The 4,956-nt window shown below is 47.5% G+C and overlaps 1 long non-coding RNA gene across 1 annotated transcript; it reads right to left on the bottom strand.

The window, feature by feature from the left end:
* Positions 1-2,619: 2,619 nt before the first annotated feature.
* Positions 2,620-4,741, bottom strand: LOC124708512. The gene is made up of 2 exons (XR_007005182.1): positions 3,052-4,741; positions 2,620-2,965 (listed from the first exon to the last, which is right to left on the bottom strand). It is a non-coding gene; the product is annotated as an uncharacterized LOC124708512 (long non-coding RNA).
* Positions 4,742-4,956: the final 215 nt, after the last annotated feature.

Below are 4,956 nucleotides of genomic sequence, written 5' to 3'. Positions count from 1 at the left end.
CGCCTCCTCTCGACCCGCTCATTCAAGCCAGCGTTCAACTTCCAGCCGGACGCCCACCGCGACGGGGTGAATCGGTGGCAGCACTGCGCGAGTATACGACATGCAGGAAGGGACTCCGGGTGGACTCCGGGTGGGGAGCATGAAGCTGTGCGCGTGCAGGCCGGCGAACCCTGGACGACGACGCTGGATTCTTCGAGGAAGGCGAAGTTGTCGGGCAAGCGGAAGGCTGCGGGCGAGGTTGTCGGAGAGGCGGAGGAGGGCATCTACGTCCGGGTCCCCAGTGGCGGAGGCGGCGGTGAGAGTATCTGGTGGAGGGGGCGGCACTAGAGGGTGTTGGGCGGTGAGGAGGCGCGGACGGTGTGGCGATGGGCCGGCGAATAGAGGCGGCATGGCAGTAGAGGTTGCACGCCGACGAGATCGGGAGCTAGCGAAGTGGATAAGAAAGAGTAAAATACACGTGCAGTCACTGAACTTGTCTCGTATTTTCAGAATGGTCACTGTAGTTAGAAAAGTGAAAATTACGGTCACTCAATACTCTAAGTTCGCTCAGTACGGTCACCGCTGCCGTTTGGCTACGTTTGCGCTGACTTAGCATACGCTTCGGCAGACTTGTGTGAGAGCAGATACTCTCGCGAGGTTTTATTTGCAAAATCAACAGAAGATCGTGGCCCTGTACGCGTGCGGCAAGTTTTTTCTCTCCTCCCTCATTTTTTTCCTCTTACTCTCCCAAATCCCTAAATTTGGCTGATGCTTTCCGTCCCCTCCGCTGCGCTTCTGCTTTCGCCTCCGCCCCGTCCGCTGCACCGCCGCATTCTGCTCTCTGCTTCATAGCGCCCTCCCGCCTGTCGCTGCGTCACCGCCTGCCACCCTTCGCTCTGCCGCGGCCTTCCGCCTGTAGCTACGTCGCCGCCTCCCGCCTCCTGCCCCTTTCTCTGCGCCGCCACCTCCATCCCCACGGCCGCGCCGCCACATTTGTCTCCTATATGTCGTAGTCTCTGCCAGTAGTCGCCATTTCTGTGTTGATGTCGTCGTGTTCAAGAAATCGGGCATACAACTCTTCGTACATAGCTGAAATTTGTCTGTGTAAATAGCTCTGTGGCCAGGGTACTGAAGACTCATTCCATGCTAATGTTGCCTGTACCAAGGTGTTGGCACTCCGTCAGGCCATAGGTGAGTTCTGGGAGCTCCCGAGCAAATCAGCCTTTGCCTACTCTGGTTGTGATTGGCTACAGCTTACAGGTGCTTCTCACTCAAGCTGACACAGTGCTTCTCGGTCAAAGAGAATTGCTTCTGTGGCTAGCCTGCAAGCATGCACAGTGAGGCACTCCCGAAGAGAAACTAAAAGGGTTGCAGATGCCATGGCAAAATTAGCCAGCATCCACATAGAGCTTGTACTGAGAGATGATTTTCGAATCTCCATAAGAGAACTTGTAATAATCGACACCAACTCGTGTAATGTTTCCTAAGATATAAAGTTCTCTTTCAGAAATGTTTACTATGTGAAAATGTTATTGGTTAACTATGCAATTAGGTGTGAAATATCTGTGAATTGTGTGATGGTATGGAGACAAGAGGTGATCTGTGAATCCGTGACTACATATAATTTTACACTAAAAAAGCTCGATGTTCAAACTGACACAATCAAACTGACATAGTTGGACATTAACCACTTAATCCAATCAAACTGACATAGTTCAGAGCTTAACCATAAGTCTGAAGAGAAAACACATGGACATAGTTTAACTGACAGAATGATCCTAATTATCAGGGGAGGATGGGGTAAGTGCGTTAATGCCACGATTTTTTGCTGATTTTGCAAATTAAACCTCGCCAAGGTGTATGGTCTCGTGCTGGTCCGGTCAATCAAGTCAATAGTATTGCCAACCCAGCATCAAACGTAGCAAAACGACCGCGGTGACCGTACTGAGCGAACTTGGAGTATTGAGTGACCGTAATTTTCGCTTTTCTAACTACAGTGACCATTCTGAAAAACGAGATAAGTTCAGTGACTACACGTGTATTTTACTCGATAAGGAACTAGTGGTGGTGGGGGAGGAGCGGAGGACACGGGTGGATCGCATCGGACGGTGTAGCTGCGCGAACTCTGTAAAGCTAGGGAGTGCCCCCGCATGAAATAGATTTTGGGTTTTTTTTAATTGTTGGCTACTTTTTTATCTAGGTTAATTATACATGTATTTTCAGTTCTACCGATTGATACTGCCATGGAGTTTTAAGCCTGCGGCAGGAGGGAGAAGAGGGAGCGGGTAGTGTTCCTGACTGGGATCTCTATGTCCTTTGTTATATTACAGGCAGATTGGTCGTGGTCCTGCAGCTGGCTTGTTTTTTCCACCGCGCTCCCGCGCCTAAACCAAGCTAGAAAGGGGGACCAGGAGCTTAGGCTATTTTCGGTAGCTGTCGCTATCAGATTTTAGGACCGCTTTCTATTTACGGAAATATTCTCTCTCAGACAAGGGGGGCACCCTTTAGCACAAACCAGTAACCGCGCACTCCCTAGCCACGTCCTAAAAAAAAGGTGCCAGCCCATCTGCTAAGCAAGAACCTGATGAAGATAAAGTTACTTCTGCTCAAGTGCTCATCCTGCCTAGAACAACTTAGATGTAAAATGGTTTTGTGTGGATGATTCATCTGGATCACCTACACCCACCCACCTGTCCCCCATCCCAAGGACAAAAACAGTGTTTAGATGTAACAAAAGATCTATGGATGTCAACAAAGCAAGCCCGGTGTCATGGTAGATCACTCAAAAAGGTAGGAAAGAACTGATATGCTTTGCAGCATGACAAAAGTGATCTAGGATGTAGAAAAAGGTTCGCTGTGAAAACAATGAACACACAAGCATCTAGTATTTCATGAAGTTTTTGAGATCCACTCTCAAATGACATGTATGAGACGAAGAAAACATCCTTCAGGTTTATGCTCACTCCAATTGCAGGTGACATGAGTGCTGCATAGGATGAAGTAGGAAGCTGAGTTTTTATGAACTGTAAGAAAAATGACAAAGGCAAAAAAAGTTAAGTAGATGTTTTGTACATGCTACCATGGTGGCGTGTGAGCAACATGTTAATATGCCATCTGCTGCATATAAAAAAGCACAATAAATTTCTTGTATGTAATAAACCTTGCGGGTAATTGAGATAGTTACAGCATACATAAAAGTAGGGGTGACAGAATGGAATATACATGCTGCCATGCTAATATGTTGGGTACAACATATAAAATAGCATATTAGATTGTGTGCATGTAATAATTTGAGAAAGTTACAACCTACATAAAGAAAATTACATAAAGTAACATGAGTTAAATTCAGAAGTAGCATCCTAGTTGGAAAAGCAAACAAGCATTCTACCGTTTCAGTTTGATCGTTTCATCAGTCTAGATGTAAAAAATGACTGAAAATTACATATAAAGTGGAGAAATAATTACTAGTCATATTTTATCATTCTACATGTACAAATACAAGAATCTCACAGCTGTCTAGATGTAAAAAATGACTGGAAATTACATATAAAGTGGAGAAATAATTACTATTGTTACATATTTTCATCATTCTAGATGTACAAATAAAAGAATCTCACAGCTGTCTAGATGTAAAAAAATTACCGAAAAATACATATAAAGTGGAGAAATAATTACTAGTGTTACATATTTTCATCATTCTAGATGTACAGATAAAAGAATCTAACAAGTCTAGATGTAAAAAAACAATTGAAATTACATCAATTAGATACAGAGAATTGGCGGATAATAGCGAGTGTTAGATCTATCCTTCATTCTAAATGTAGAAATAAGAGAATCACACATCACTCTAGATGTAATGGCCATCTTTGAACAATTGTGCATCAGTGCTAAAACCGGAAATAGTAGCCAAAATTACTAATTGACTAACTCACACCAAAAAATAGTACTGGACAAATACCTAGCAAGTAGCAACAACCATCAAGCACTATAACTTTTGGATGGAAAACAGAGCAAAACAAGAGATGGGAGGGGGAGAGAAGGGAACACGAAAGGGACGCGGCACATATCTGGTGGATTGTCCACAACCGGATGAACCACCAGAAGCCAGAGGTCAAACGCATCTGGAGCAGCATCAGCGAACCCCCGACTACCTGCTTCTCCCCGTCCCCGGCTCCTCGCCCGTCTCCATTGCATCTCGGCTCCTCGCCCGTTTCCATTGCATCTCCACGGAAGGGCGAACCAGCATCCTCGCCAGAACGGGGGCGCCTCCTCTCGACCCGCTCATTCAAGCCAGCGTTCAACTTCCAGCCGGACGCCCACCGCGACGGGGCGAATCGGTGGCAGCGCTGCGCGAGTATACGGCATGCAGGAAGGGACTCCGGGTGGACTCTGGGTGGGGAGCATGAAGCTGTGCGCGTGCAGGCCGGTGAACCCTGGACGACGACGCTGGATTCTTCGAGGAAGGCGAAGTTGTCGGGCAAGCGGAAGGCTGCGGGCGAGGTTGTCGGAGAGGCGGCGGAGGGCATCTACGTCCGGGTCCCCAATGGCGGAGGCGGCGGCGAGAGTATCTGGTGGAGGGGGCGGCACTAGAGGGCGTCGGGCGGTGAGGAGGCGCGGACGGTGTGGCGACGGGCCGGCGAATAGAGGCGGCATGGCAGTAGAGGTTGCACGCCGACGAGATCGGGAGCTAGCGAAGTGGATAAGAAACTAGTGGTGGCGGGGGAGGAGCGGAGGACACGGGTGGATCGCATCGGACGGAGAGGCTGCGCGCACTCTGTAAAGCTAGGGAGTGCCCCCGCACGAAATAGATTTTGGGTTTATATAATACATTTGTTATGCAAAGGTGTAAATGTACAATATACTTGTCACGTATCAGTACAAGGGTTGTCGGAGCGATCCTTCGAAATTATAAAGGTGAGATGATATATATTGGAATGTATTGCCCATTTAAAATGTGCTAAGTCCAGCTACGGTGAA

Source organism: Lolium rigidum, chromosome 4, assembly GCF_022539505.1.
Source record: "Lolium rigidum isolate FL_2022 chromosome 4, APGP_CSIRO_Lrig_0.1, whole genome shotgun sequence".
Taxonomy (NCBI): Eukaryota; Viridiplantae; Streptophyta; class Magnoliopsida; order Poales; family Poaceae; genus Lolium; species Lolium rigidum.
Note: the sequence above shows the minus strand (reverse complement) of the source record. Positions and strands in the feature narration are given on the sequence as shown.